Genomic DNA, 5,073 nt, shown 5'->3' on the forward strand with positions numbered 1-5,073 from the left:
TTAATGTTACAAGAAATTTAAAAGGACAAGAAAAAATTTAAGCATCCGGCTAGCTATTATTTCCTACACATCCAGCATTCATGCCCTCGGTATGTGTCAAGCACCTCCTAGGAAAGACTGTGTAGATGGAGATCTGGTACAGAAGGGGGAGGGTGTGAAGCCAACCGAGTGGAGAGCCTCCCGGGGAGGGGCAGCCGATGGAGGGGCAGCCGATGGGTGATGCGTTTGCTGTTTTCGGGGACCAGCAAGGAGGCAGCTGGCCCAAGGCTGAGTGAGTAAGGAGGATGGCTGGAAATGAGGTCAGAAAGGTATCCGGGGACAGATGGTAGAGAGCCATCTAGGCCACAGATGGTCTCCGTCTGTAGTTCTGAGGGTGTGCACAGCCACTGAATTCTGAACAAAGGCGTGACTGACCAGATTTGTTTGTTTGTTTCTAGCTTCCCTGGCCTCTGCAAGGGGCCTGGAGAGCAGCAAAGAGGTCTAGGAAAACTCCTGGAAAGAGAAGGAGGGGTCCTGACCCCAGCTTGTTTCACTGAGGAGGTAAGACAGCCAGATCAGAGAGTAGCTTGCGGCAGGAATAGCCAACTGGTTAGTCCAAGGGGTGTGGGGCTGGGCTGGGCGACTGAGCAAGGAGTGTGGCTGCCCAGAGAGACGGGAGGCCAGGCCCAGGGCTCAGGAAGGAAGATAGAATTTGGTTTGAGGTGTGGCGTTTTGGCTGTAGCGTGGAAGTCAGCTACCTCTGAGCAGGATCCTCGGCTGCTCACTTGTGCTGTGCTTCCTTCTTCTATCTCCTGGTCTCACCTGAGGTGTACGCCTTCCCCATGCTAGCCTGAAAGAGGAGCCCACCTACAGCAGCCATTCCGGCAAGAAAGGACAGAAGGAGCAGGTGGTTATCCCAGCCCCACTCCTTCTCAAAGGCATGACAAGAAGGCACCAAGGTGCCAGGCTCCTCACACTCTCCAGGGAGGAAGAAGACAAGAAAAATCTCTTCTCACCAGCTGACAGGGCACGTGCCGGGTGGCACTCCACACAGCCCCTGGGAGAGAATGTGGCCCTGGGCACTCTGTGGGCAGGCAGAGGACCCCATCATGGAGCCCACCTCGACCCCCTACCTCAGCTACCCAGCTGAGAGCCATCCTGATCCTTGCCCATCTATCACCAGTCGGCAGCTTCGTGAGGGACGATGGCCGCCTTGTGTCCCGCCTCTCCTGAGCTTCTGCCAGCTTGCAGGTCTCTCTGCTTCCCAGATGATGGCTGCCTTGTGTCCCGCCTCTCCTGGGCTTCCGCCAGCTTGCAGGTCTCTCTGCTTCCCAGACCTGTCCCACACAGCCTCCACCTTGGCTCCCCAGGCCGGGTCAGAGTATGAGGAATTGGCCTTGGACCAAGCCCTCTCTGTCAAGCAGATGAATGGGAAAGACAAGCTGCCTTGGGTGAAACATCAGAGAACCTTGGTTACATTTTTAGAGTATTATTTTCAACTTTAATACATTAGTAATAAACTATTCCTGCCTCAAGAAGTCCTGAGGGTTGGGGAGATAGCTCAGCAGTCTAAGCACCTGCCTGGCAAGCATAAGGACCCAGGTTTGACCCCACGTACCACATGCTGTGCCGGCCCTGGAACCCTGGGCACACAGTGGGGGCCACTGAAACGAGGCATAGTGGCACATACCTGCAATCCCAGTGCTGGAGAGACTGAGACAGAAGGACCACTACAAGTCCACACTGTGTAACAAGACCCTGTACCAAATAAATAAATAAAAAGATTAAAGGGCCAGCCAAATAGCTCAGTGGATTAAAGCACCTACAAACAGGTGCAGCAGCCAGGGGTTCAATCCCCGGGCCTGCCATGCAAGCCCTAACCTGGAATGCAGTGAGATGGCAATTGAGACTGGGCGTGGTGGCGCGCACCTGTAATCCCAGCTCTTGGGAGGCTGTAAACAGGCGGATCACTACAAGTCCAGCTAGTAGTGAGACCCTGAACACCCTGTAGACCCTCCCCTAAAATACAAAAAATAAATAGTATAATAAATGAATGAATGATTTTTAAAAAGAGAAGTTCCTGATCCCAACATAGTAGAAACACTGACCCTGAACAGAGACATAGTGGCCTCCCACCCTGCCACATCCTTCAGTGCTGAAAGAGCAGAAAGGGGAACCTCTCCTCACCCCTCACACCCCATAGTGTATTGTGAAGCCTTCAGTCCTGGACCCTCTTCTCTCCTCACTCCATCTGTGCTGGCGCCCTTAAGGGTCTTGCCCTCTCTTGTGGCTTCAAGGCCCCCTCCAAGATGGCAGCTTTCTTGGCCACCTCAACCCCAGCCTCCTCCTCAGCACCAGGCCCTTCTTGTCATGTGCCTACTTGACCAAGCTCAGGCCTATTTCAGCAGCTGCACAGTCCACCAGGACCACCCAACTCTGTGAGCTGCATCCCCCCACATACACAGCCACACCCCACCCCTCTGAATCCCTTGACTGGTCCCTCGTGCACCCCCTTCCCATTTCCCTGGCCACTGACCCCTCCTGACCTCAGCTCAGCACCCTCCCACTCATACAACTTCTTTGCCTTCACTGCCCTTCTCCCTTACGTCCTTCATTTATTGAATAAATGGTCTGAGACCACACTCTTGATGCTGCACATCAGGAGAAGCAGCCTCCTCCTTGCTTGTTTCCTTCCTCTGCTCTCTGATCCATCATTCATTATATGCTTTCTTTACAAATTACATTGCCTTCCCCAAGTTATCATTCTGAAGCATAAATTGGATTCTCGCCCAAATCTGCCATTAGTTCCTTGTTGCTTATGGGAATGGAAACTCCTCAGTGTGATCTCAGAGGCCTTTCCCAATCTGTACCCGATGACCTCTCCTGTCTCGCTATGTCCTCTCATGCCATGCCTTCTTCTACTCTTGCTGTGTGACTCCTGTGTTCCAGGGAGTGGTGGGTTGACAACTGGTGGTCAGCTTGTGACACCCAGCTGAATAAACCAGCGTGGTGCTGGGTATGGAAGGCCCACCTGGGGTTTGTTCCAAACAAAATAAAAAGAAGAACTAGAAATGAAGAAGAGAAGCTGCTGGGACGCTGCTGGTTCTCTTGGAGCTGGTGATGCTCCTGGAGGAGCTTGTCCTGCTGGCTGTCCTGGTATGAATGTAGTTGCTCCTATCTTTGAAGGAGTGTGGGACCTCGTAGTCACTGAAAATGGCTGCGACTTTGCAGAAGCTCTGGTCCTTACCCTGAACATTGCTTCCTGGCTCCAGGCAGGTCCCTCAGCCTGCTGGCACAGGTCCTTCATCCCACTGGCACAAACCTTCTAGCTTCCACCACTGACCTGGGGACCTTCCTAGCACAGATCCATGAAGCAGGCTGCATGAGCCATTTGGTGGGCTGTAGATCTGCAGCTGGACGTGAGCAGGATGTTAGGATCCAGGCCCACAGCTGGAGTCTCTTATCTCTAGTGTGTGGGCAGATTTCCTACACTCTCTTTATATATGACTCTTTGGATGACTATTATAAAATAACCCTAGAAATTATGTATCCTGGGTAAATTGTCCCCCTTGCAAACCCTGACTGCAACACAGGGACAGGGGCAGCGGCTGCTATGTTCTGTCCCTGTTGTTTCCAGAGCACTGGAACTGACGCCTTCACTTCTTCCACATTTATTTTACAAACATGAATTGAGCACCTTGAGAGCTCCAGGCCCTGGGGGTGCCCTCAAAATCCCTCCTCATGGGATTTGTGTTCTAGTACTAGGTAAACAACGCAATGAACCAGCAAACGCATCCCAAACTGGCAGGTAGGGACACCGGACACGAGACACGCAACGTGGTGAGGCGTGGGGTGCCAGGAGCTCTGGGGACAGCTGCTCGCCAGAGCTTCCTGCAGCGGCGCCCGTCCATGCAGCAGGGTGAGGCAAGCCACGTGCCCACGCTCCGGCGCCCTCCTGCTGCGTCCTGCTCCACCTTGCGCTTCTCGGGTGTGTAAGCTTTTCCTTTTCCTACCCACTTAATACCCCAGTTTAAGGCCATTCTGCCTGCCAGAGCCAAATGCTGATGGCTCTGCTTCGCGGCCTGTCCTCCTCAGGGAGGACCGCACAGTCGCTAAGAGCTCAGGGAGACACCCCTCCTCCCCGGGCCGGACCCAGCGTCCCCCCAGTGCTGGCCTCAGTGTCCACCTGTCCTGTCCTGCTCACACAGGCCGGAGGGAAGCATCTCAGAGACCCTTGACCCCTGGCTCCATAGGGTTTTTCTTAGGGACCACGTCCCCTGCTTTACCCCCCTAACTCAGGGTTCCACCTGTCTTAGAGAAAGATTTTATCTCCTGGAAGTTCACAGAGAGCAAGGGAAAGACAAGAGACCAGAAGCAGCGCGGTCCCCTGGGAAACGACTCCACTGGCTCACTTCCGCCGGCTCCGCCGCTGCCCAGCGACCTCACTCTGACAACTGTGACCTTGACCCGATGGGTAGGGCGGAGGCCAGGTGGAGGCTCAGCCCTCATCGTCCCAGACAGTGAGAGTTAACGCGGGGCTCCCGGCATCCTGCCCCTTGCAAGAGAGGGGATCTGCACAGGAAGGCAAGCTTGGCTCACTCCCCTGTGGCCAGAGTTCAGAGGAGCAAGGAGCCCCCGCCCCGGAGAGTGCAAAGCGCTAACTTCTGGTTCTTTCTAGACCCAGAGGCTCGTGGAAAGTCCCTCAGCACATCCCTAAGACCAGAAGAAACTCAGTTTTCTCTTTTCTCTGCTCTTTAGGCTTTTTCCTCTTGTGCCACTTAACTGCTTGCTTCTTTGGGTATGTCTCTGCACTTCTCCCTAATGACCACTAGGTGGCACTGTGAGATGGTCCTGAAATTGCAAGCAAGAAGCGGGCAATCTGGACTCCTGGTCTGGAAGATGAAGATGAAGGGCGGGACCCACGGGGTCTCTAACAAATGCCTCTGGGTCCTCTAGTCCCCCTCCTCACTGTCCGCTGAGCCCCTGGGCTCTCTTCTATTCCTAAATCATCTTCCCTCTGCTTTTGTAGATGTACCTTGGCTCTGCAACACCCGGATAGATGCTGCCCACATGCCTCAGCCCCTTCTCGACCTT

This window comes from Octodon degus, unplaced genomic scaffold (assembly GCF_000260255.1).
Source record: "Octodon degus isolate 3935 unplaced genomic scaffold, OctDeg1.0 scaffold00084, whole genome shotgun sequence".
Lineage (NCBI taxonomy): Eukaryota > Metazoa > Chordata > Mammalia > Rodentia > Octodontidae > Octodon > Octodon degus.